This window comes from Aulostomus chinensis, chromosome 2 (assembly GCF_037954235.1).
Source record: "Aulostomus chinensis isolate RoL2024-O1b breed Wild chromosome 2, RoL_Achi_v1.0, whole genome shotgun sequence".
Classification (NCBI taxonomy): Eukaryota; Metazoa; Chordata; class Actinopteri; order Syngnathiformes; family Aulostomidae; genus Aulostomus; species Aulostomus chinensis.
In genome coordinates, this window is record NC_141321.1 from 25,049,776 (window position 1) to 25,076,426 (window position 26,651).

The 26,651-nt window shown below is 41.2% G+C and overlaps 1 protein-coding gene across 3 annotated transcripts in view; it reads left to right on the plus strand.

Annotated features, from left to right (window-relative positions):
• The window catches only part of esrrga (estrogen-related receptor gamma a), a 212,899-nt gene that overhangs the window by 64,229 nt on the left and 122,019 nt on the right, over positions 1 to 26,651 (plus strand). Inside the window, exon 1 of one of the 3 annotated variants that reach the window (XM_086187166.1) lies at positions 11,642 to 11,667. The exons of the other annotated variants lie outside the window; for them this stretch is intronic. The gene's annotated coding sequence lies outside the window, so the exon portion shown is untranslated. Of the gene's footprint in view, positions 1 to 11,641; positions 11,668 to 26,651 lie in introns of those variants that run through there. 3 annotated transcript variants of the gene reach the window in all.

Consider the following 26,651-nt stretch of genomic DNA (forward strand, 5'->3'; position numbering starts at 1 on the left):
TCTCATCTCTCTCACTCAGATGCTGGCTGTTCATAGTCGACTCATGTTGCTTTTTAATTGGGTTTCATTGTAAGTAAAGGCTAATGTTATTATAATTTCCTGACCAACAGTTAAATTAGAAGTAGCTTAATTAGACCTCAATTGTCTTCAGTGATTGAAATCAAGTTTAACCCTCTGGAAGCCTACAGTAGGAAAAAAAAAAACTCCATTGGGAAATATATTCATTAATTTGAATAAAAGCAGCATGTAATTTAGGAAAGAATTTGAGTCCAGACATTTCGAAGAAGAAAACCTCCATAAGGAACACCTGCTTTACAGAAAAAAAGTATGTACAGTACTGTATGTGTAACTTGCAGTCGATCCACAGGAAGTTTTTTTAATTGAAAATCCTAATTTATTCACTGTCTAATCCCAATGCAAAGTGTTCCTTCACTACATTAGAAGCCACTTTTTCAAGAGAAACACACTTTTCCTCTGTGCATAGTTGAACTTGTTTTTGAGGTTGCAACAATCGATCAACTAGAAATGCTGAATCGTGGGTTTACGGCTCCCAAGTGTGTACCTGTCACAATGACCTTTGCCCCCAAAGGTTTTCAGATCATCATTGAGTCTCAGTGGATGTTTAAAATACACATCATTCTAAATAATGTATATGTATGTATGTGTATATGTATGTATGTATGTGTATATATATGTGTGTGTGTGTATATGTGTGAGTATGTATGTGTGTGTATGTATGTGTATGTATATGTGTGTGTATGTATGTGTGTATGTATGTGTATGTATATATGTGTGTGTATGTATGTATGTGTATGTATATATGTGTGTGTATGTATATATGTATATGTATATGTGTATATATGTGTACACATATCTGTGTCTATCTATCTATCTATCTATCTATCTATCTATCTATCTATCTATCTATCATCTATCATCTATCTATTGTCACCAAGGTCTTCCCTGTGTGTGTGTGGTGGAAATTGGGTGGAGATCTCATTTGTTTAAGTGTGTGCCATCTGGAATTAAGCTTGCCAGGGTTTACTAAACTAAAATTAAACTGTTGTCACAGGAAAATGAGTGAACAGGTCGTAAAAGCAATGGTAATGACAGATACTATCTAGCACCTGTAGTAATTACAACCTCAAATACAGCTACACCTCACACACATATACACACACAAAACCTTATAACTAATTACAGAAATGGTATAATTCAGACGTGGTCGCGGCCCGTGAAGGAAGCACCCGTCCCCGTGTCACAATACAGGCCACTTGTTATCAGTAGATTCATAACAGAATGAAGCTACCTAATAAATATGTCTTGATGGCTGCAACAAATCAGCTCCTGCCTCAGATTTATACCCTTAATAACTCCATTTGGCATAACGCTGACACCTGCTCAGCTTGACAAAATGGAACTAAATATTTCAATCAGTGCCACCCACTTTTTTCTTGTTTCATTTTTTCCCCCTTCTACACTTCTGTAAACAAACGCTCTCCTCGTGCCCTTTCGGTATCAGTATCTTTCACACCAAGTGTCTCTTTCTCTTGCCCTCTTTTTTTTAAGCAAGGCTATCATCATCTTGCAGATCTCTTTTAGGTATTAGTTTATGGACCATGACATGAGCTATGAATGAGAAACAACGAGACAGACCTGAGAACATTAATCATGGAGCAACATATGGTAATAGAAGGTTATCAATTCCCTCACACTCTGTGATTAAGGGAGCGAGAGAAGGAGGAGAGGAGGAAAGGAAGAAATGAAATGACGAGAGATAGAGGTGGAGAGGAACTGAGTCTGAGGTTAAAACAAGAATAGGAAAAAGCTCAAACTAAACTTTGCTCCAAAATTCAAACGGGAATTCTTTTGACTGAACTCATGTTGTCATGTTGTTAAATGAGACTTGAATCGGTGAACTGCAGTTCTTCAGGTCCGGTTCATTCGACTGATGTGGGACCTGAGTCGCCCGTTCCTGTAAACATCGCTCCAACCTGGACTGATATCCTGTCTTGTAAAAGGAACAGAGATGGATCAGTGAGCAGAAACCTGCACCAGCCAATCAGAGCATTGTGCGTGAGCTTGCAGCAGTAGCATCCCCATTTTAGACGATACCGTCACCTTCAGCTCCCGCTGCCGTACAATCCACATCAGCTTCTCCACAGTGACTTCATGTTATTGTTGGGTTTTTGGCGGTAAAAGTTAACGTCAGCAATAGTGACTCTCACGTTTGAAGTCAAGTTCTGTCACTCTTACGCTACGCAAAATAATGCCCAGGTTGGTTTTGAAAAATCTGTAGCGTTTCTTTGTTATACATTCTAAGACATTTTTGTCAGCCAATGAAAGGGAGCTTTACATAAGTGCATAAATAAGCCAGGAGAGCAAGAGCGCACCCCCCCCCAGCTGACAGATCTGGGAACCTTCTGCCTGCCTGGTCCTGAATGTCTTGGTTGAGATTTATAGATGATCCACCCTGCTCTCATTACCATGCAGTGGAATTATCTCATCGTCGCATTAATCCGCTGATTACATTTGATTTAATTTTCATAATAATTAAAGTGAACCATCACTAAAATGAAAAGCATTCGGGAAGTGCGCGCGCGTGTGTGTGTGTGTGTGTGTGTGTGTGTGTGTGTGTGTGTGTTAGGTGATGCGAAGCAAGCACTCATATAGGAGATGAGAGAAAGCGGATGTTGTGGTGTTACATGGTGTGTTTGTGGGCTTCTCTCTCTCTCCGTCCCTCTCTCTCTCTCTCTCTCCGTCCCTCTCTCTCTTTCTCTTTCTCTCTCTGTCTCTCTCTCTGTCTCTCTCTCTTCTCTTCACCTGCTCAAAGAACCCAGATGAGATGAAGAGGAGAGAGGAGCAGACGAAAATGATTCAATCAACATAACGCACACGTCTGACTCTTTGCCATTCCTGGGAAACAAAATCCCAGGCTTCTTAAGGCCTGCCACAGTGCTCCAGAGCCTAGATGATGTGTGTGTGTGTGTGTGTGTGTGTGTGTGTGTGTGTGTGTGTGTGTGTGTGTGTGTGTGTGTGTGTGTGCTTGAAACCGTTAGATTAAAGACACCAGGACAAACACTGGAGTAAAGCCTCCCGGTGCTGGGAGACGGAGTGTGTGATATCTGCATTAGGTGGCAGCAAAGATACAGTACTGTGCGTCCTAACCTACAGGCTCCTTCTCTGTGCTAGTGTGCGTGCGTGTGTGTGTGTGTGTGTGTGTGTGTGTGTGTGTGTGTGTTTAATGGAAATATTCACTTGCCTAAAGGTTAATTTCTTCTTTTTTTTTTTTACTTGGTTTTCACAATAAAAGATCACAAATTTACCAAAGACTATTTTTGGATTTTCTACCTGAGCTCACTACAGTTAACAGTCAACAGTCAGAAAAGATCCTCTTAATGGTGAGTCTAGTGCTACTTTCTTAGTGTCAGCTAGATAGATTATGTCCATACTAAAACTTTCAAAAGAACATGTTTAGGATTATTAACTATCTAACATGTGGTTTTTGATGGTGGGAAATCAGATTATTAGAGAAAACAGACAAAGTTCACAGAACCAGTCTGGGACGGACGAGCTCGGAGCCTGGAGTTTGAAGAAGCAGTGAGAGTTTAGTTCATCAGTGGTTCCACCTGACCTGCAGATTTATGAACTACTGTTAAAGATGGCCGTCTCTCATCCACTTCCATGAGAGCCCACAATCTCATTTCTTAATAATTAGTTTTTTCTAGTCTGACTGATGTTCCCTGCTTTAGATTTTTTTAGACCTCAAGTGCGGTGCGGTACATTGTTCCCTATGCTGTCATGGTGAATGTGTGCTTATGTTTTTTTTTTGTGAGTGTGTGTGTCTCTTGTTTTATATTTGTTGCATATTTGCATTTGGAAGGTTTTTCTTTAATTGGAGATGTAAAAAAAACATGCATTCCTGGTATTGCAGTAAATGGGACATTTGCAGTTTCTGCATCAAATCCAATAATTGCAAGCAGAGTGCCACCGACAGAGCAAGAGAAAAGCCTGTGTGCAATGAGCTAATCAAATCAAACGTGCGGTGCAGTTTTGCATGTTAATGCCGGCGGTGGGTGTCGATAGCGTTTAAAGATGTCAGCAGGTGGATTGCGAGATGGATGGCCCTCTGCCTGCCTTTCACTTCGCACCTCAAGGAAGTTAAACAGCATCTGCCTTAAATAGAAAACTTCAATATCTATTTAGACAGAGGGAGGGGGAGGGAAAGAAAGAAATGAGGAGCGGATGAGAGAGAAAGAGAGAGAGAGAGAAGAAAGAGTTGAAATTAGGCAATAAGTCCCTGACCTCAAGTGCACATTGTGACACATTGACGCTGTTGTCATTTGTTGATCAATAGAAGTGCTATGCAGGCTATACGTTTAATGGCATGAGATTGGCAAACCTGTAACAAAATTAAGGGAAGACTAAGACCAAGGCCTGTTTCCCTCTTCAGGCAATTTACAACCTCAATGACTTGTACTTTGCTGAGGTAAACATGACTTTGAATCTAACTCCACTGCTGCATCAAAGCCTTCTAACTTGCGTTTGGCTTGAGGTTTTTATTTAAGGGAGCGTACACCTTCGCTCAAATTTGAATCATTTCAGAGATTTTTTCCAAAAAAAAAAAAAATTCTCCAACTACGTTTGTTACTGAAAGTACTCAAAGTACAGGAATCAATTTCTATACTATCAGCTGAAAATTAACAAATGATAGATAAACCCTTTTAAAGGTAAGTCTGGGTGTTATTAAACTGTTATAATTGGTGCGAGTTGTTTTATTGTGTTGCCTTCCCATGATTACGCTCCATCATCCCTTCATGCTTTTTAATGTCTTCTCACTGAGCCTAAATTAAATGTGTCATCCTTTAAGATATACAGTCCAGACCTCACGTGTCCGCTGGGTGGTTGCATCACACACAAACACAGGGCTGTTTCCAGATAATTTACGGGATAAATAAATAAAACATTGCTCCAATTAGTCTTAAGTCAAATAAATTTGTCATAAATTCAGTCGAGTAGATATTACTTGTGTGAGATTCATGATGTTGGTTGCTGTAGAGCTTTGCTCTCTAAGCCAGTACAGAAAATATTTGATATAAAGATAATATAGTTGTGTGTTGCTACGCCACATTGCCAGATGGAAACAGCAAATTCAGTTGGAAATATTTTTGAATTTCCTACATTGTTGTTTCAATTAAGTTGGGGTTTGACAACTGTCACGTTTTCATACTCTGCTTATGTTTTCATGCAGCCTGAAAATATAGATTTCCAGATAACATGTAAGTCTGAAATCACAACTTATAAATTTCATCATCTGTCTCTAGATCATCGGTCAGGGTGAAGAAAAACTTCCTTAAAACAGTTTAACAGAAAAAAACGGGGCAGAAACGTCAGGGGGAGAAGGATCCTTCCTCCAGGCGTACAACAGATTCATGATTTCAAGTCAATTTGATACCAGTAAATTATTAATATATTTACAGGATTCTGATGTTGAGCAGCTCCAAAGGCTCCAACAAGGAGCAGGAGTTAGAAAAAGAACAGCACAGAGGGAAAAAAAAGCCTGCAAAATAGATGATTAGCCAACACATCGTCATTCACTTATTGTGGCAGGGAAGTGATATATGACAGTAAATATACACATGTACACTGAGAGGTGTGTGGAGGTGGGCGTCTTGCTCATGGGCAGCTGGAGATTGAACCACTCACTCTGTTGCCACATCGTCATGTTTAATTACAGTGATTGTGGCGCTAGCTGCAATTTAAGTGTGTGTGTATGTGTGTGTGATGGGGGGGGGGCGGAGTAATTCAGGTGTATGTATATACAGCATGGGGCCTCCTATATGTGTCACCCTGGAAAAGAGACAGAGGACGATCTGCCTGTGCAGGTATAGACATACTTCTGCGTGCGCCACCTCCTCCAGTCTGTGTGTGTTTGTTTTCCAGTACCTGTGTGTATCTGAGCCACTGTCATTCCGCTACTTAGTAATCATTCCTCTCTATTAATTTATTTCTGTGCGTTTGTGCATTCATCTTTCCCCGCGAGCATGGCAAGGCGATCACATTATCCGCTCGTTCGTTGCCGGTTTTGTCCTCTGTTTTTGTGCTGTCCAGTTCCCCGTGCGCTGACTCCGTCTCGGGGGCCTTGACCTCCCGCTGTGACCCCGCTGAGCTGAGGTGACTTTGGTACACAATACAGCCTAGTTGGTAGAAGTCAGTGTAGAGGCTACAGATATGAGCTGCAAACTTTTTTCCTCAAGTCAGCATAAAAGTATGTGTGCGTGTGTGTGTGTGTGTGTGAGAATAGATCCTGTTGCATGCAAGTCCTCCATCTCTCTCTCAGTGTGCTGTGTGTGTGTGTGTGTGTGTGTGTGTGTGTGTGTGTGTGTGTGTGTGTGTGTGTGTGTGTGTGTGTGTGTGTGTGTGTGGTGGATCCTGTTGCATGGTAGTCCTCTATCAGTGTCTGCCTCCTCATCTGATTGATTGTTCCGGGTAAATTAGGACTGGGTGCTTGTGATGGGGACAGGAGTGAGTTACACCCTACACCCCTGTCCTTGCCCTCCAACCTCTTTCTTTTCTCCTCCTCCTCTGTGTCCCTGCTTTTATCATCTTCTTCTCCCTCTGTCCTTGTCTTTTGTTGCCCCTTTATTCTTCCTGCAGATACTGTCCCCCATCTTCGTCCTTTCTGCTTTTTTTGGGTTTGTTTTTGTAATGGTGCTTTTTCACCACGTGGCTTCCTTTCCAGCCACCCTTTGTGTTTTCCACCCCCCCCCCCCCAAAAAAAAAATCCCACTCAAAAATGGGTATTATTCATATAAGTGCAGAAGTTATGCTTCTTTGAGAAAATATACCACATCACAGTGTGATATTACAGGATGACATGAATTCCTTGTAAGTGTGAGTGATGGATTAATTAGATCTGCACTCAGTGATACAGAAAGTCAAAGGGCTGACTGACAGTCAAAGTAAAGCTATGAAAATGTTATAAATGTAGTGTACATGGAAACAGATATTGATTTTTTTTAAGGTGGGTGTTTATTTAATGCATCAAATATTTTTTTTTCTGGATCCTGTCCACTCTAGAACAGCTACAGAGCTGCTGTTGCTGCCGTCTGCTTCTCTGTACCAAAGACATGTTGACCCAAATGTACTGAGGGTAAGGCGCTTCATACACTTCAGAAAATCAGAACTGTCCCTTCTCCCAGGTAGCAGGATATCAGTTCTACAACTTTTTGACTTATCCTGCTCACAGAGAGTGATCACATTACGTCCTTGGTGGAAGATTTTATACAGGACAGTATCACAAAATGTAAAACTATGTAATATTAAAGCAAAGATCATGCTATGTTTACTGCCAGAAATTATATTTATTTGCACAACTCCAAAGTCATACATAAAGGAAGTACTGTATGTGCGCAGTGTTAACTTTGGCCCATGTTCACGCCAGGTTCTCTATGGACTTCTGCTACATTTAAAAAGCGTCAATATGGTGATCCCTCTGTAACTAAAACTAGCCTGATTGATCCCATGAGTGATAAGCCAATGCTGATGTGGTGCATTTCCACAGCAAATCAATTGATGTTCCTTTTTCAATGCATTAAGGCTTTCCTCCAGCCCTATGGGCGAGGAGGAGAGGCGAGTATATTTGCATTGCACCTTTCAACAGTGAGGCGATTCAGTGTCATTTACATAAATCGTAAAAAGCATTAAGACATGATGTTAAAGCAAACATAAGACACTGTAAAAAGATGAATGTAAATAAAAATGTAAAGAGTGAAATAAAAAGGGAAGTAAAAAATAAGCTAAAGCAGAAAGAGACAGATAAAACTGCAGCATAAAACGTACAGAGCAGCTAGAATAAAGTGTGAGATATGAATCTTTTGATTTAAGAAAAACGGGAAAACATAGAAGTCTTCTGCCTTGATTTAAGAGAACTTAGAAAAGGAAGCAACCTCAAGTTTTGTTGGAGTTGGTGGTGGTGGTGGTGCTGCTGCTCCGTGTTCTAATCTGTCCATCATTGATGTCTGTGATCTACAAGGAAAAAAATAATTCTCCTCTGTTTGTTACACAACAGCGGATGAGAAATGTATTTTGTCCTTAAAGATATCGTATATAACATTCCTGCATTTAGGTATCGTGTGGGTTTTTTGCATGTATATGATCAGATGTTTCCAATAATGTTTAAACACAGTGGAATCTGCATGCGAGAGGTCTGAAGTTTATCTTTTTGAGACGGACAGCGACAGTTAATGAACCTTACTCAAGCATTAGTCAAAGGCTAATTTCTATTTGTTGTCCCAAGTAGATGGTCAAAACATAAATGAATCCATCATAAATAATAAGTAAATAACTAAAGTGAACAAAAGTCTGATTCTTCTGGACCTGCATGAAGTAGCTTAGAACTGCTTTTGTCTTTTTAAACTAGTTTATTAGTCATAGGAGGTAGAGTCTGGTATTCTAGACTGGATGGGAACTGGTTCCACAGCACTTCTTGTTCTGCATCATGGCACTAAACCATAACTCTGTGTGTGTGTGTGTGTGTGTGTGTGTGTGTGTGTGTGTGTGTGTGTGTGTGTGTGAGAGAGAATTAGACAGTGTAAAGTGTTTTGAGTGCCATTAAGGTGGAAAGGGGTTATATACTGTAAATGTATCCCATTTGCCATTTAATCCATTTACATCGATAGATAAAGAACGATGCTGTTATTGCTAAAAAAAAAAAGTTTATGCATTAAAAAAATGCGCATGCACAAAATTCTACCTGCACTCAACACTGCATTATTCTAAAGTACTTCTTAATTTGTGTGAACCTTGAAATGTGTTTCCTCTCCTCTCCTCCTCTTGCCTCTCACCTCTCAGACATACTTGTTACTCCTAAACTGCTGAATTGTAATATTGTCAAAAAAGCTGCAGGCCAATTTGAGTTTGGAAACTGGACCCTTCCTCCATAAATAGATGTTTGTTTCTGCTCCCTGTCATTGTTTGTGTTGCGTCTTTCTGGATCAGGCCTGCGGGGACCATTATTCAGAAAAGCTTCAGGGAATACTTAGACTTTCCCTCTTCTCTTCTCTTGTCTTCTCTTCTCCTCTCTTGCATCTTTTTTTCCATTTCTGAAATTGTTGCGATGCTAAGAGCTTCTCTGGCTGCTGCTGCTGCTCTACAGTAAAGCTTGTTTGTTTTTCATGCAGCAAGACTACATAGCTGGTGTCCTGGAGTGGCACATCAGTTTGGTCAGTTCACCCAGCACCTCCTTTCCTCCCTCCCTTCCGCTGGCTCTCACTTCCTCGTTCTCATACTACCAGCCACTTGAGAAAAGAGAGAAGCCCTGCTTCATGGCATTAGAGAAAGAGCTCTGCCTCTCAGCTGCAAACCGAGAGGAGAACAGAGAGAAGGTAAGAGAGGGAAAGAATAAAAGAGGAGAGGAGAGAGGTAGCAACATACTTGCATCTGTTGTGGCAGCGTCCTACAACTGAGAAGCAAATGAGACTGTGGGAGAGGCAGAGTATGCCAGAGTGAAAGGAGAGAGAGAGAAAGAGAGAGAGAGAAGGAGAAGAGATGTCAGACAGCCGTGTCCTTGAGAACTGCACCACAACTCTTTGAAGAGAGCCGGGAGACGGAGTGAGTAACGTGCATCTCAGCGGGATATGTGTGTTTTCTGTGTGTGTGTGTGTGTGTGTGTGTGTGTGTGTGTGTGTGTGTGTGTGTAACCTGCTGCTTGCACACTGACCTGCCAAGCTCACAGTGATGGCGTTTTGGCTGCCGATCTTCTCTGCTATTGTCTGCCTGCCTAAGTGTTGCTGACAGGGGATTATGGCAAATACAAAACGCCGTATGGACCAAAGAAACACAGTGCCAAACTTTATAGACACACGCATGCATGCATGAAGATACATGGTGAGAGCTCTGCTTGACAGCACTCGTTTGAATGTGTACAGTACTGTATGTGTGTCACTGCTGTCATACACATGTACCTTCCAGAGATGCCTGTTTTAATGGAGACATCTACAGCATTAACCATTCTAAATGTTTGTTTGAGGGGGGGGGTGGTGACAAAAGCAATTATACTATATTTTCTGATACTTCTACATCCTCCGGGATCATTTAAACCATGTATGAGCAACAAAGTTAAGAATAGCAGTTATTTTATCCATCTCTGCACACTGCAAGTTAAAAAAAAAAAAACAGCAAAAGTATAATAAGGTGCCCCCACAAACTGATGAACTCAGGTATTGTAGTGAAGTTGGGTGTGTGGTGTGGGGCTTGTGCATCTGAACCCTGTATCAGAGTCAAAGGGTGTGACCCATTGAACTATTTGTAACTAATCATAGGCCACCCAGCATACCAAGGAGCCCAGCTGAGTTACACTCATCAACATATAATGAGAGTCAACATGTTACTCGTGTTCCTGAAGGCCCTCTGGAGATCTATGCCATTTAATTGTATGGCATTCAGCTGACATCATAACATCGGCAGGCAAGTCAAATATCATGTCAACGAGCAGAAATATATGAAATACTCCAGGTAGGATACCATCACATCCTATTCTAAAACTCTATCTCTGGGTTGCATCACATCCTCTGGTGTCAAATGTCCGGAGGCATCGACTTTGTTTGATCAGAGACTCTGAATGATATATTTAGATATCAACTTCTAGCATAAGAAGTGCATGGGTAGCATACCAAAGGATGTATATCATCTCTCTTTCCTCCGCCATTACTTTTGAAAGGCGTACCACAGGGCCCAAACAGCAGCAGTCTGATAGTGTGAGTAATGTAGATTATTTTCACTGGAATAACTGCTCTGCTTTGCATAGCCTGTTTTACTACCTGTTACAGCACATAAGCATCAGCTTTCAAAACAAATCTTAAATTTTACTGAATTCAAACTGACAAAAATATTTTAAAAAATAAAAAAAAAAACTCCATTGAGTAGGAAAACAAGTGAGAGATATTTTTAGTCTCTCTCACATTACAGAACATTTAGGGAAGTATAACAACCCTGGGACTCAAAGTGATGGATTGGTGATTGATAAATATTGTATGTATTTCTTTGTTGTATACATGACTAATGTGCTCTTCGCATCAATGAAGTGTGAGGAGTGACAGTGAGAGATGATGACGATGTCCTCAGTATATATTTAGACTTTAGAAACTGTCCCCGGGGTGAGCATGTAAGTGTGTAGTACGCTGTGTTATTGTGAGTGTGAGAGCATCAAGTGCAAATGTTTGGCTATGTATGTGTAAGCAGTGTGTTTATACCAGGCGCAATGTGTTTTAGGCTGTTCCAGCCAACCAATTGAGGTCAGCCGCTCAATAATTAAAGCGTGTCACTGGTTAGTGCCGGGCTGGGTGGGCCAATCAGAGGGACTGATGTCAGATCAGAGTGAAGAGTGTCAGGGTGGCAGTTAAAAGAAAGAGGGAATGAGAGGATAAGGAGGACGGATCCTGGGACTGAGAGGAGAGGAGATGCAAAGTTGTAAGACAGAGTTGTTTTCCATTCACAGCACCTTTCCTATGAGTTGTTTCACACTCCTGAGGTCTGTGTCCTATCATGGGTGCCCACGTTTTTATCAATCCGTGCAGTTAAGCTCTGTTTCCTAATTGTTCATTTAACTTTATTGCAGTTTTGGAGGCCCGAGCACCCTGAACTGCCACCTAGGTAGAAGAGTATCAGGTAAGAGAAGTACTGCAAATAAGTTGGAGGCTGCTTTGCTGAACAAGTTGAAAAGCTGATAAATCGGTTGAATGTTATGTTCAGGAAAGAAAAATATATAGTCAAGGAAATTGTTGTTTGTGGACTCATTACCAAATTCTTATACTTGGAGCCCCTTGCTCTTCTTACCTGTGTTACGCATATACTTTTGCTCTGATCTAACTAGTATTATTTACAATTGGATGTTTTTCTCCTTCATCTTATTTCATTCATTCTTATTTTAATTGAAGATGGTTGGTACTAGAGTTACCTGAGGTCCTCATGGAAATGGTATGATCCCTCTGTGTTAAAATTGGCGCAGCCTGGTGCTACAGCGGCCCTCCTTCCAGAGGACATGCTTGTGTGCTCTTTTGGAACACTCTGGTCATGATCAAAGCCCTGAACTCGTCTTTGGTTGTGCTGCCAAATACTTCTAAATATGCAGCATGGGTCAAAGGTGAATTAGGAGATTTATTTATCACCAGGTAGTTTCTATATCAAACTCGTTTCTATACCCCTGACTGGGTACTGTTCTGCAGCGAGGACCTATAGCTTTAATGTTAGTAAACATCCACCATGCTGATGGTAAATTATTACCAGCTCACGATGAAAGGCTCAGAGACATATGATTGGGATGTGGACTACTTCCAGGTTAGCTTCCAACAGTGAAGTCATCACATTCTATCATTCAGATGTGAACCTCTCTGAGGATAATCAAGATCCAAAGGTGTAACATAGCCTGAGAGAGGCCAGCTAATCAGACCACCGGCTCACTTTTCTATAATAGAGGTTTCGTCAAGGTCTTATTTTGAGGTTCTGGTTCTGCAGCTGTCGTGGTGCACCACCCCGGTCCAGGATCTAGTTGAGATATTCACAGTCAACAGTATGTGCTGTCAGTGAGACATCTTTATTCATCTCGTCTTTGTACCTCTTTGTTAGGTTGTAGGTGTAGATTATTTGGCCCTGGTTGCTCAGGCTTCACACTCGAGCAGCATTTTTTTTTTCATTCTCTGTTTTGTGTGTCACCCATCTTAGCGTTGTGTTGCTATTACTACGTGTTGCTAAATCCTATCCTCTTCTATGTCAGCCTGTGGTTCCTTTAGTTCCCTTTTTGGTAATCAGATTACTGTATATCATTACCTTGGAAGCTTGAATATCGTCTGCGGGATGTAAGGTGACCATAGACTAGAGCCTGATGTGAGCTCCTGCTTATCTGAAAGCCTTTTTGTGTGATGTGAGTTCCTATTAATACTCTGCAGTGGTTGCTGCCAGCCTGATTGCGCGCACACACACACACACACATGCACACACACACACACACACACACACACACACACACACAGGTAATCAGAGACTTGAGGCGGGGAACTCTGCTGCATTGCACATCAAGCCCTGATGATGTCATGTGGATCCATTACATCAGTGTAAACAGGAAGTTATTTGGTTGTCATTCTTTCATAGTTTTCTTCCTCTTCTGTCTTCCATTTTTTCAGCCATTTTGATCATCATAGTTACATTGTTCCAACCCTTACACATTTTCATAGTGTTTTCTTTTTTAACTTGTCAAATATGGATGTGTTCAAAGGGGCCCTATGTGTAAGACACTGCATGGCTGGTTTTGGACATTGTAACACATGTTTCTTCTACTGTACATCGCCTTCCAAAATGAAAATACTCTATCATACTTTTACCAAACATTAATATTTGACAGGTCGGGAGGTAGAAGAGAACCGCTGTGGAATGGTGACGTTAAAGGATTGAGGCTGTGACGCAGTTGCGGTGTATCTGCGCCTGTCACTGCAATCTGCAACAGTGGCTCAACGTTGCCTTTTTACTTTCAATTTTGTTCTTCTTCTCTTTAGCGCGTCTTCCCATTAGGAAAGCCAAGCCAAAAATCTTCCAGGTTTCTTTTCGTTGTTCATTTGTGTCTCCATTGTTTCTTCATCTCAACCTTTTGTTTCAAGTTGTTGAGTCTGTCCACTGGTGTCTCTCTGTTCCCCCTAAGCCTTCTGTATTTACTGCTAATCCTTTTTATGCTTCTCCCAGCCAGAAGCCCCAGTGAGATCCTGTAGATTTAGCCAGAGGTTGATCTCATGATTAGTATTCAGCTGTCAGAATACGTCAGTCAACTTTTGGAGGCCCCCCCCCCTTCAATCCTCACCCTCCCACCATCATTTCCCCATTAAAATATAAATGTACACCTCAGCACTGCAGCATTAGTGTGTGTGTGTGCGTGCGCGCGTGTGTGTGTGTGGCATCAGGATGTACATAACTGTGTGTTCACCAAGAGGGAGCCTTGTGTGCATTAATGTAGATACATATCCAACCTCCTCCTGATTTCCCAGGAAGTCGCCCTCCATCATCTTAAATGACATGAAAAGAGCCGGAGACCGATATATGCATGAATTAATTGGCTTGAATAGGAGTATTTAGAAGCTTAATCCATGGGGATTAACGCAAGAAGCCCTCTCTGGTTTTAAGCTTCTGTACGTTTCAGCAGAGGATTGTTTCATTTCACTCCATCCTCCTCCTCCTCCCCCTCCTCATCCTCCTGCTCCTCACATGCCACCACCTTTGGTTCTTAGTCAGCGAGCCTCTAAAAAGCTGTCAAGTGTGAGATTAGCCATGTAGAATATCACCAGTTTGCTAATTGCTTTCACATAGTGTAAAAAGAATTATATTTCTCATTGTGACATATTGTTCACCAGTGCGATTCTATTTATTTAGCTGTCCTTATTTTTATTTATTTATTTATTTTTGGCATATAAATGCCGTAACAGGATAAGAGCAGTTACTCGATGGATAGGATCAGTGAGGTGTAGGATTAGTGCAGTATTGTTTGATAAGTGTCCATGCTTTCGTACCGAGAGAGTAAAAAGCTGAAGTGTTGTTGTTCAGCGCTGCGCTCAACTGGCCAATCGTGTGCAGCTAGAACACTCGTCAGGTTGTCAGTTTGAGAAAGTAACAGAAATAGTTGGATTCAGCCAGCAGATTTTCCCGGAAAGTGTTGGGATCCTGTGTTTTATTTCCGATAAACACTCCCACACTGAAGCCTTTATTATCCTTATAAATGGGGTATTGTCTTCAGGAGGAAGGAAGATCTTTGCTGGACATTTATAACTTGTGCTTGTAATGTAACGTGGTTAGTATTTAATGTCCTTTCATGGTCATGGCAGCGGTACATTTTTTTTTTTGCGGTTTAGAAACTTTATTTTACTGTTCTTCAATGACAACCGCTTCATGAAATGGCATTCGCTCTTCGGAAAAAATTGTTTCATGATGTGTCAATATTTAGGTGGTTTACAAAAATGACTTGGTTCAGGTTTGAAAAATATCACAGTTTGGGTTAAAGTCGTGGGACACGGTGCTGTAAACGAGGGTCAAATTAAAATTTAGAAACATAAAAGACTTGGTTAAGGTCAGGAAAACATGGTGGTTTGGATAAAAATGCGGTGTTAAAAATGGGACTTGAACAGGACTCAAAGACCCGTCTCCTGCTGCAGTGTCCCGTGGTTATTGGTTCTAACCACCACGCAGACTTTCTCATGTTAATGTTGAACCAGGGAATTTGTGTTAGTGCCACAAAAAAGGATCCTGATTGATTTACATTGGCATTGCTTCTGTCGTGCTGCTACGCAAGAGGTTTACTTTACGTAATTTGAGGTCGAACTGTCAAGTACACTGTCCTCTCACAACTAAAGCAACTAGATATTGTTTTTGCCAAAAATGTCTCTTCTCCTCCCTTTGCTTTCTTTTATGAAGTTCTGTCCTCTCTTTTCCCTTTCCTGTCATCCTTGCCCTCCCCCACCTCCCTGTGCGCTCATCTCTCTCATCACCTCTTGTCCTTCTCTCTCCTCCTTTACTCTCATCTTTTCCATCATTCCCTCTCCTTCCTTTTTTTGTCTTTTTTTCCCCCTCTCGCTCTCCACTCCTTCATTTCTAGGCTTCGCACAGCAAGTCTGTGAGATACTGAGCAGATCAATGCCTATAGATCGGCTCATTGGAAGCCATTAGTTATGGGTTTTTATAAAGCTAGTCATTATTGTGCTTAATCTTGCAGAAAATTAAATTTAGAGTTGTGTACAGTGTTTTGGTTAAAAGTTGTTGATTTTCTTTCCCCTCGCTCACTCACTTAACAGCTGCTACTATTTTTCTCTCCTTTTTTTGCATGCTGCGGTGTTTGTGTGCATGAGTGTATGCGTTTAAGCACATGCACACACACACTCTCTCACACAAAGGCATTAGTGTCACTCTTAATACACCATCATGCATCTTGGTCATGCCAAAAAACCCTTCAAGAAAACTACAACAACATGGTTTGGCCACAGTACCGCATACATACTGCAGTCCCCCCCCCCATTGTTGCCAATTTTCTCTATTGTTGAAGCCTTTAGTCTCAATGGCTTTAAATACCTTGAGAGTTAGAGAGTGCCTTTCTTTCTTTTTTTCTTTCTTTCTTTTTTTCTTTACTCTGCCACTTTGCTTTTGTATTTAATGCTGTGCCTGAGTGCAGGTCCAGTTTTAATTTTCAGAATTGGGTCATTCACCATTATGAACCCTTGGACACTTCTCTCCCTCTTCCATCTCACCCTCTGTTAGCTGCCTCTCCAGATTTCCCCCAATCCCTTCCCTCCTTTTTTGTCTCTCTCCTCATCACCATCAGCTCCACTGCAGAATGAGAATATGTAGAAGTTACAGAGCACTAAACCTCATGTGTGTCTCTTAATCAAATACTCCTTCTTTTCATGACCTTCTGCCTTATGTCTTTCCTCTTTCCTCATCCATCTCCTCCCTCCTCTCTGCACATTGTATTCTGTTGCTTCCAGTTTTCACTTCTTCTCCTACTTCATCTTCTCCCCTCCTGCTTCTTTCTACCTCTCCGCAACTTCACTTTCTCACATTGTCCTTAACATCTTACCTGATTGTCCTCTTATCACTGTACTCTTCATCACAGTCGTCTATCTCTCCATCCCAAATCCCCTTTTCCCCCTGCTCCCCTGCACCCACATCCTCTCTAACTAAACAATAGATGCCTTGAGCTCTGAAAGATCACTTCCCATCCCACCCCAACATCGTCAACACTACCCACCCCCCTCCTCCTCTCCCACCCCATGATGAAATGCAGAGTAGGGCAGCAGCCTTCTTTTGTTTAGCTTAGCGCAAATGAAAATTGCTAATCAATTTTTACCCCCTCTTATTTCATGGCATGTAGTTCCTGCCCCTCCCCTGCCAGCTGTCATTGTGTGGCTGTGGCGCAGGGCTGAAAGCTTCATTAGCAGGAGGACAGCATGTTTTGCCCCTCAGCGCTGTATTCATGGAATTAGATAAGAAAAGAGCCGAGTATTACTCAGAGAACCTGCAAAATGTTTTATTTTGCTGTGATTTAATTGGGATAAGCGATTCAAATGAATGCCAAAAAATAAAAAAATCACAACGCGGATGTTTCTGTCCAAAAGACCCCGAGCAAACAACATGCTTGTTTTCTGAGTTTGGATGGCATCAGCTACAGTAAGTAACTCCTCCATTTCAGATGGATGTGTGGAGAAGCTCAACACTGGGACACACTTGAACTCTTTTCTCATTAATGTGCATATTTGCACATTTGGCAGTTCCCATTTTGATTCGGTTCTGTCAGGCAGGTCACCAATCAAGTGTCTTTAATTTCACTCTTCTGGAGAGTTACATCTCTCCCAGCTAAGGTGTGATAGCCTACACAAATAAGCTGACCGCCATGATAAACCATGGGCTCGCAGTTAGCAATGACAATATTAAATCCACCACCATTAAGAGGGACATGATCGCCATACACATTTCCAGTTCAGAGCTTTAGAGTCTTTTTTTCTGGGGAATTCTCAGAAAATCTTGTTTTTGCAGATTCGCAAAACTGTCCCCTCGCTTTGAGGTGCATAGGTGTACTCCAGCAGCCCATAAAATCAAGAAAATTAATATGAAAAGAGGTGCTGATTGAATGGAAACATAAATACTGTACATGAGGTTGTAAAAAGAAGAGTGTCTTTTGTGCACCTAGCAACTCTGGCTCTTGTGAAGCTGGTCTGGACTCTTCACACAGTTATCAATCCATCTGCAAGTCAACTGGGGAAAAAATTAGGAACTTAAGTTGATGTTAATGTTCCAGTTGTCGATGTCATTGTATAGTGAAACTCTGATATCTGACCTGTGTCCACTTTACCTGATTTATTATTATTGTTTTGAGAATATAAATGTATTTGATATTAACACTTAGTGAGGGCAGATGTCCATCTGTTGCTCTGATCTGACCCTCTAGTGCTGCTACTGATCCCTCTCTTTAGCACTTTTCCTGTTCTCCTGTGCACTCATCTGTGACACCACCTGTCTTTTCGTGACAGATAGAGTACAGCGACGTGTTAACAAACTCTTAATACAGAGAGTGTGTGTGTGTGTGCGTGCGTGCGTGCGTGCATGCCCTACTTCCAGATATTGTCTATGTGTAATTGGAGAACTTTAACCAAATTTCCGTGAGAGAAAAGTTTCAGTCATCACCCAGAGTGATCCTGAAATCATGACTGACAGGTTATATGATCGACATGTGTTTGGATTTATATTCAGTACAGTTCACACCGTGAAATAACACAATACGGAAGTCCCAAAAAACTTCTTCTCTCCCTGGTTTCCCGGCCCCGTCTTGTCTTTGAACCTAAGTGCTGGTGTCAGGATTTTCCGCTCTCATTCGGTCTTCGCTTGTTGACTGTAGTTTTTCCATCCCCTTCTATTAAAAGCCTAAGGATCTGTTTTGTCAATCCATTCCAAGGTGTCTAGTTGCCTCGTGGGTGCTATTAATAACACTGGCGATACAAATATATTGATACTCTCAATCCGGTGATAAGAAGACATGACTGCCTTAATTCAATCAGACTCCTTTTTAAATGTCCTCTGGTTATAAAGTGTCTGTCTGCTGTATGCTTGTAAGTGTGTGTCAGCAGTGTGTATGTGGTAATCCATGGCACTGCTTTCTCTCCTTCTATGAGTATCAAGTGCCAGTCGTAGCATTTTCATTGAAACTGGATCATCACACCATCCTAACACGTGTGTTATCATGGAAGTGCAGCTCAGTCACTGGACAGATATGACGAGAATGCGCATCAGGTCGCTGAGGTCGATGACCCTCTGTGATTGCTTGCTCGTTTTAATGCTATTATAACTTAAATTACCCTTAAGGAGTAAGACGTCACCACTTTATCATAGATCTTGAATGATAGCATCTGGAATCTTATTTTTATTTTTTTATTAAAAAAAAACTGGGTTCAAATGTTGCTGCTACAGGACCTTGATTGTTGTTCTTTTCATAATTACCACCTGGTCGTGGTTATAGGATTCTTTATGGTTAAAAGCAGCAGTTGAACAAGAATCTATCGTAGGAAAGTCAGAACCTCCACGGCCATGTGGAAGCTTTTTATTTTTGGAGATGAACATCTTTTTTAGCTGAACTGAGGTTTTTGTTGTGGAATACATTGAATAGAAAGACCAAATGGAATATAACCAGCAGTTAAAATTTGAAGTTTTTATGCATCTTAAAAACAAGCGACTATGTGAGATTACGACGGTTGATGCGGACATTAAATGTCATCACACCAAAATACGGAAGAAACCCAAAGCCAGTCGTGAATCCATGGTGTAAATCGTTATGACATATGTTAAGCTTTTAATCTGTAACAAGTACAATTATGCTTGAATATCATTCAAATGGTGTTTAATTGTGAAGATTACCCTGCTGATCACAATGTGTAAGACCTAAACATTTGTTCTGATCTGCGATAATCAAAAAATCAAATGTAAAAATTCCACTGGCTTTTGTTTGAGGGAATCCTTGGTGATAATACCTGTCAGGATGGCAAATAAAATCATCCCGATACAGACGATAAGATGTTTCAGACCAGGAAACGTGTCTCGTAGGAGTGTGTAACCCACAGTTGTCTGACATGTCTGCTAATAGTGGACTGATACGGCTCTCCAACTTCAGAGAATTTGTAGTTGACTTTTTGCCTGTAACCTCTTTGGCTGAGAAAACCCTGCAAATGTTGAGAATATTTGTACATCTCTGATTGAAACGTAAATCACTGTTTTGGTATGCCCCAGACAGGCCGTTCTCAGCTGCATGTCACCACTCTCACACTCAACATCTCTCTACCAATGTGCGTGAGCCCAAATGCTCAGAGCGTATGAGTGTGTGTTTGTGAGAGTGCATGCTGCAGTGTTTTGAGCCCAGTGGAAAAGCTGGAAGAGTTGCTAATCCACGTGGCTGGCCAAGCAGAAAGGCCATTCATATTTATAGCTGACTGAATCACATTCTGTCATACAGATGTCCAGCGCTGAGACCAGGAATAAGAATTACTCCAGAGCAAAACAGAAATGTGGGTCTAGCCTGTTGTCACCCTTTGATACAGATAACACTGGGACTGAAGAGTAGAAAAACTCATTAGACCCACATTTGGTTTACAAATTGGCTGTAGCCATCATGGGAATCTGCTGAGTCAGCCAGTCATGCAGTCTCCCCAGAGATGGGCAGGAACCACAGCCTGAGACGATTTGTGTGAAGCGTCTTGGATGGTCCAACAGGTTTATAAAGGGAAGTTCCAAAATAACAATGAATGTTTGAGTTTTCTCAGCTCACTTGTCCTGGATTTCGCCTTGAATGATGGCGTTGACTCAAGAATGTGGCTGTCTAAACAGAGCCATAGGTCCACCTTACGTGGCCTGCATCTCGCCCGGTCAAACCCAACTCATTACATTTTGGGCCACATCTGGCATACACAGTATTTGCCATCACCTTGATCCAGTCCTGACTCCTTATATGGGGTGTGTTTGGCCCACACAACACTTGCTGGGCTCGTAACAGAGATGGAAATGCCAGAAATATCCCAGCTTAGGCCCAAATGTGCTCACTTGACAGGAAGGGTGAATCTGATGAAAGTTTCTTTTTAGCCTAAAAGTGTCATTCATAATTAAAGAGTATTTTTCAAAATTATCATTTGAGGCTCACATACAAAGGCTGAACCATTTAGAAAAAATCCAAAGCTGAAGTGCTTTTGTATTCTCGTTTTCTCTCAGATTTATAGGTGCAGGAGTTGTGGTTACTGACACACTGCTTTTTGTCTACCTCTTCAGAGCCTTATATGTTAAGGGATATATTTATCTTGCTGTATCACAGTCATCCAGAGGTTAGACAGGAATAACTAGAACTGGACAGCAATAGAGGGTCTAAAAGTGAACTGAGGCTGAGAATGTTATTTATAGGCCTGGGTCACATACTGTCACATGCATGTCTGAGCCAAACAGTTAGAAATCCTTGGCATATCACACGACTGGAATATGATTTATGAGGTGAAGAAAAAAACTGGACAAACACCGTGACTTTATGGCATTTCATGACGTAATACTACCCTTTGACAACTGCCATCAAATGTTACTGAAGACTGAGATTCTATTCTGTGTTTGTGTGTGTGTGTGTATATATGTGTGTATATATATATATATATATATATATATATATATATATATATATATATAATATATGCGTGTGTGTATATGTGTGTGTGTGTGTGTATGTGTATACCAAGTATTCCCCTGGACTGTTTCTTCAGCATCAGTTTTGATGCTGACAGTGGCGTCTTCCAGCTAATTAGTGGCAACTTTGAAACTTGGACTCTACAGGACTCTACTCTTTTACCCTTACACAACACACACACAAACACACACACACACACACACACACACACACAACCACTAGTCTATAAATAACAACAACAACAAAACACCAGCATTGATTGTGTAGATGACTTAAAAAAGGTGCCATGCCGAGCAATTAAATAATGTTGACTAAATGTACAACGGAACCCTTGAGCAACAATAAAGACAGAGATTTCATCTGTCCAACACTACTTCATGTGATTGCTAGTAATGCAGTTAAATGTCAGACTAAAAGACAGAAAGCCGCAGAGACTGGTGGAGACTGGAAGTTTATCACATTGTATTTGACAAATGCGATTTACATCAATCGAAGGCAGTAAGTCACTCGTTTCTGGAGGATAACTGCTAACAATACTCCAGAGGAAGAGTCATACATTCAGTCAGTATTTATCTGTCAGCTGCATGGAAGGGTCTCCAGAGACAAGGAGACACACGCACAAACACATACAGAAAAAACACACACGCATATTGTGAAATGTGGAGACAAATGCAAATACACTCTCATATCAACTGCATAAACACATATTATCAGAAACAACCAGCCACCAGAAGTGCTCGTCCATATGAAGAATTTTTCCATGTGTACAACGTGTGTGTGTGTGTGTGTGTGTGTTTGAGTGTATTCTCTCCTCTCTCCCCTGAGTACTCTCAGCTTCTCCACCTCTCACAACCTTTCCACCTTTGCACATTCCCCTCCTGACTGGAACTAGGTCTCTCTCTCTTTTGTTCCCCTCTCCCTCCCGTCTCTCCCTTCTTCTCTTCCTGTCGTTCCCTCCCCTTCTGTTTGTTATATAGATATTCTCTCTCTCCTGTATTGAGATATCCCTCCCTCCCTCCCGAGTGACCCTGTCCATGACCACTGACCTCAGGGGTAAACACAAGGTCCCACCTCACCAGGAAATAAAAACATTAGCTTCCTCCCACCGTCTGACCCCGCTCACCTCCCTCGTCTTCCCTCACCCCTTCCTCCATATCCCTCTCCCTAAATCCCCTCTGTATCACCTCCTGTTTTCTTTTCCTTCCCTTAAGCCACCTCTCTTTCCTCCTTGTGTCCTCAGTCCCTCACTCCATTATTTTCTGTCATGCAAAATGCAGTTTCAGTTTTTTAAAAACTAATTTTGAACAGTCAAAGTCAGATGAGAAGGGCACCTCGTTCAGGCAAAGTTAGATACTTCATCTCCAGCATAGTTATCTGTTGGGGAAAAAAGTTTCTCAATGTGGGACATCAGCAATTGAAACATGACAAAATTGTTTTCTTTCCAAATCTTTTATCCTGATAAGAATAACAAAGGTATAAAGTGATGAATAATCTAATAAACCAGTGGCAGATTAAAGTACTTTAGCACCAGATTTCTGTTAGAAGAATCCATCCCCACGGACGTCAGTATTACTTCACGTACCTGAAAAACTTGCAGGAAGAGGTGAAAAGGCCAGTATATTGACTTCCGTTTCAAAATTCACAGTTTAGACTTTTGATTGTGCGTAGTCTACTATCCTGGCCTCTAAGCTAGTTCGACAACTCTAAATGAGCTGGAAATGAAACTATATATGCTGAACATCCCCATTAAATTCACTTTGAGATGTGTAAATGAGTGTGTGTGATTGAAAGTATATACAGTACATGTATTTTCCTGTGTTTTGTTGTTTGAGCTACTGTGGCTTTGCACGTCTTTGAATGTGTGTGTCTGCATCATTAGTGTGTTGGGTTTTTTTTCATCCAGAGTGTGAAAAGAAAAGTGTTCCCACGAGATTCTTCTTCTCCTCTCCCCTTGTTCTGAGAGAAAAAGAAGAAGCATTTGTCAAGCGCAGTTGTTTGCAGCATTAACACAAGTCAAACATGTCACCTGCATGTAGACTCAAACCGATGCATATTCATAACTTTTTTCCTGTCTAAGAATATAGGACACAAACACACAGACAGGAAACAAAGTACAACTTCTCTTTTGTAAACGCGCCTCACTTCGCTCTGAGACAATTGTTTGAAGTTTATATAAAGCAGGAATTCCTGCCGCTGCTAAATCTTTTGTTTTGCTAGGATGTCCTCACTAAAACACACCTGCGTTACTGTGGGTTATGTGTGTTTCAGACGTTTCTTTTTATAATGCTTGTTTTTACCACTTTGACAAACCTCCCACTTTCCCCTGCAACCACAGTTTTTTTTTTCCTTTATTGTCTTTGTAAAGCTTTAACCAGCCCAGAGGAGCCACTGTTTCTTGTGCCTGTGGCCACTATAAAGCCCAAAAATTCTCATCCATCTAAGACTTCCGTGAGCTAGTGGTTCAGCTTATTTATCTTCCTCCAAGACAGAAGAATGAGTAGAATAAAACATGTCAGTTACAGCAAAGGCCTGAATGCAGGCTCCATACTGGCATTCGTAGAAGGACGTAAAGAGAACCTCACACTGGACATCATCATTGATTCGAGATTACGCTTCCTTTGTCTATAGAAGTCATTCTTAATAGTTTAACTTTGATTTTTTTTGGACAATTTGTTTCTCTGGTTAACAAGATTTGAGGTATGCACATCAATAAAGCTTCTTCGGGTGCTGGGACAGGAAATGAGCAGGTCAAAGAAAAGATGCAGCCCAGCACTGAGTTTCAGTCATAGATCTCCATCAGGCAATGTGACCCTGAGAATCAAACATTCAAAATAACTATTTGGAATATTAAAATTGAGTGTGACTATTATTTATTTGTCCTAATACTTGTCTCTGAAATATGACAAATAAATATTCCTTTAAAATTCCTCAAACTTGAGGGTGATTCATGTAATTTATACCGTAGAGCTCAGAGAGACTACTACTGCTGCAGATTTGCATTCAAATTAGCTGTGAAGTAAATTGTCTTTGTTTTAAATGCTTAAAATAAAGCATGAAAAATGTATCGCTTATTTACTGAATTTGCCAACAGCTCTATGCATTAATTGTAGCATCTGCAGTTTAAACAATATTCATGATTTATTTCTGATACTAAAAAAGAGCCTGTAAGATTCATCATGTTCATGTAAGTAGTTGGTTTTCTGTGCGCTTCATTATGTCAGATATTCTTGTGTTTCCACACGTTGTGTAGTCATGCTGTTTTCCAGACTTGCTACCCTCTTTCGTTCCAATAAAGTTTTGTTTGTTTGTTTGTTTCATTAGAAAAAAATTTCATGTCTTAGCCCTGAATAACATGGTAACATGAAGCGACGTTGAGTGACAGGCACTGGAGACGCAGAGGGTTGCGAAGTGAAAACAGGATGCTAGCTTAACTTAGATCCAGCTACACTACTTTGCTTAGCTATTTTAACAAGCTAAAGGCTAGCTAACAGCCAGCTGACGCCAGGGGATTTGACTAACTACTCCTAATGATACTGACTGGATGTAAATTAATGGGAGACCTGGCAACGCCAAGACTGAAGCCTTCAGCTCATTGTAGAGAAACCTGGCCACCTGAACTCTCTTGGGAAATGTAACATACAGTATGTGGTTGTTGGACTCCTTTCTGCCATGAAGAGGAAGAAGGAGCGTCCATCGAACACCTGCAGGTGGTGAGTCAAATACAGTTGCTCCCTCTGTGTGTCAGAACGGTTCTTTATTTAATCTGAGGAGTTTATTAATAAGTGCTTGACTTTGTTTAAGAAACCTCAAGTGCCAGCGAGTATTTTTAGCTGTACATTACCAAAGGCAACTGTTGCGATATTGTGCTTGTTAACCTGTTGTGGCATGCTAGTGTCCACACAGTCTCTCAGCACCATGGACAGGGCCTCCCTGAGCCTCTGGTCTTGTGTGTATTCTTCTCATCTTTACTTTCTCTTGTGCGTTTAAGCCTTAGCCTGCATAAGATGAACAATAACTTACCCATTTATGAATAAACTTGAGAATAAATACATGTTGTCAACTATTATTCTACTAAAAGAAGCTCAGTATATTCTATTTTAATTGAGTTTAACTGCATGACTGCCGATACTACCCAAAGGCTGCAGAAAATGAAAATTTCAAAATGCGGACGATTTTCAGTAGTTTGTTTACTGCAAAAATCTGAAAATAAGTGTAATTTTTCATTTCTGAAATCTCAAACGTTTTCTTGAGAGCCTGTAGATGCTCTGCTTCGGAATCTGTGTTATTAGCGGTTGGCAGCATTAACACCGCCGGCTTGCTTCAGAGATGGATGTCGCATGCTTGTTGTGTCACACATGGATTGATCAGGTGTCACAGGGCTGGAAGGTACAAACTTGAAAGTGAGAGGGAGAGTCGTTATTGAAAGGGTGATGTTACCGGCAATATTCAAAAGAAAGAGGAAAAAAACAACAACGGCTGACGTCCAAGTTGCATGCTTAAAAGTAGCAGGTGACAACAGTCAGTATTTTACATAGAATTATAATAGTGAAAGTGAAGTTGGCAAAAAAACAAAACAAAAACAGATAGTGCAGGAAAATAGAGATAACTTGAAAAATGTACCTAAATGTATTTGGTACAAAGTGAAACAGTGTTCTAGCTTGTAAGAACGTAAACTTCTTTTCCTGAGTCTTTATTCGTGTTTGTGTTTGTGTGTGTGTGTGTGTGTGTGTGTGTGTGTGTGTGTGTGTTTTTGGGGGGGGCAGGGGTATAGTGAGGTCAGGTTTGTGGGAGATTTTTTTGGAGCTGTATGTGTTTGATTTGGTTTGGTTTAGAGCAGATGGGCCTACTGTGACCCACCGGCAAATACATGTAACCCCCCACCACACACACACACACACACACACACACACACACACACACACACACAAACAAATGCACACAATAACTGCATATTTTCCGGTCCAGAGCATTCTGCTACAGTATTTTCAACGTCTTGGAGCTATGGTTCACAGTGGGCTGTCAGTCAGGTTCATAACGTAAAGACAAAAATGAGCACTGTACTCTGCCGTGGCTCTGGTTTGATCGTGAGGCTTTTGTGTATGGATGAATAATTAAAAAAAATTTTTTTTTTGCACAGTGGCCAAGAATGAGTGTTGTGTGTAGCGTTTGGACTAAGCTGATTCAATAAAATAGAAAGAACGACTCAGGATTTTCCAGGAACCGTCCCAGGCTCCTCCGCAAGCAAGACGCTGAACCCTGAGTGTCTCCCGATGGGCAGGCCACAGGCAGCAGCTGTCATCAGTGTGTGAATGTGAGTGTGAATGTGTGAATGAGAGGCGATATTCTGAAGTGCTCTGAGTGAGGATAAGGTTGAAAGGCGTTATGTAAATGCAGCCCATTTACCATTTAAATGCTCGCAGCC